We start from the raw sequence: 1,740 nt of genomic DNA, 5'->3' as shown, positions 1-1,740 counted from the left end.
GAGTTTGAGTGCGGGAAGATTGATGTGTGCATTGAATTCGGCCTTAGCGTTGCCAAGACAGCTAAGTTTATCAATCGAAGCCGAACTGTCGTTTACAACTACTTGCGCGACCCACTTGCCTATGGCAAACGCTTCTCTGGTGGCCGTCCGTCGAAGCTAAGTGACCGTGATCTACGGCACCATTTCGCTGCTGTGACCAAATCGCCGCGAAGTTGCGCACAACTTAAGAGCGTCCTCGACCTTGACGTCCACCGTACGACAATCTCGCGAGTCATAAACTTATCCACCCGTTTTGAGTACATCAAGATGAATAAAAAGCCTCAACTCAAGTTTTGTGTTTTGAGTACATCAAGATGAATAAAAAGCCTCAACTCAAGGCAAAACACAAACCGTGTTTTATGGGCGAGCGAAACATTGACATGGGATGGGACGCTTGGAGTCGTGCAACCTTCTCCGATAAGAAGAAATGGAATCTTGATGGCCCTGATGGACTCAAGTCGTTTGGGCATTGCATCGGTCGCGATAAATTGTTGGTTTTAGCCGCCAAAATGGTGATGGATCCGTCATGGTGTGGGGCGCAATTTGGCCGACGGCAAAACCGAGTTGGCCTTCTTGGAAGGTCGCCAAGACTCGTCAGTATACATTACAACAATTTCGGATTATATGCTTCCCTCAGCCCATGCCGGCTTTATGGATTCGTTCGTCTTTCAGCATGACAATGCGTCCATTCACTTGTCGAAGGAGACTGCCGAGTTTCTTAACGAGAATGGGATCATCACGATGGAGTGGCCTGCGCTTTCCCCTGATATCAATCCAATTGAGAACGTGTGGGGGTACCTTTGCCAACGTGTCTATGGTAATGGTAAACAGTATTCCTCAACAGAGGCGCTGAAAAATGCGATACTGATGCACTGGAATGCCTTGGATCCGGAGTACCTGGAAAAGCGTATTCGCAGCATGAAGACCCGCTGCATTGCTGTGTTGAAGTCAGGAGGAAAGCCTATTAACAACGAGTAGTTGTTTTTTGATGAAATTATGTCTTTGTTGATATGTTATGAGGCGAAGTGACTTTGTTCTTATCATTTTACACACTTTCTGGATGAGAAATGTTACTCTTGGCCTTGATCGCGAGTTTTTGGTGAACTATCTTTGAGTCACGGACATTGCGGTGACCTTGGCGATGACGTAGATAGCAACATATTGAAATACAACCTTTTATTTCATTGAGTGATGCTTGAAATCTGTGGTGTCTTAACGTTTTGCATCAGACTGTACTGTCGATTCAGAGTCATGACCCAGGATATATGTCGCACTATGCTCATGCATTGCCTTTGTACGGAAACTTGTTCCAACAGCGCAAAAAACGCATTTGCGATATATAATGACCGAAGTCTACAGACCTTCAAACTGCGTAAAGACCAAGGTCTTTCAAGGAGGACTTGATGTTTCGTGAATATAGCATGTCATTTTGCAATAACCATGAATCGTCCTTCATCGCAGCCTCAAGCGCTGTCAAACGATGCTGTGCTGCACACCATGATGGTTCTGACCGAGCTCAACGACGTTCGGGATGCCGATATGCAACAATACAATGCTTACGAGGCAATTCGAGACGAAGATGACAACTCACCTACACCTGTGTTCGATGGCTTTCTCAACAACGGAAGCGAACACATTTTGAAAACAACAAACTTTCCGTCCGCGAGTTCAACGCAATTGGACAAACCGTGCGCGATCACA

The sequence above is a fragment of the Aphanomyces invadans genome (genome assembly GCF_000520115.1).
Source record: "Aphanomyces invadans strain NJM9701 unplaced genomic scaffold supercont1.12, whole genome shotgun sequence".
In the NCBI taxonomy this organism is placed as follows: domain Eukaryota; phylum Oomycota; class Saprolegniomycetes; order Saprolegniales; family Verrucalvaceae; genus Aphanomyces; species Aphanomyces invadans.
The sequence above is the reverse complement of the archived record's forward strand: the minus strand, read 5'-3'. Positions refer to the sequence as shown.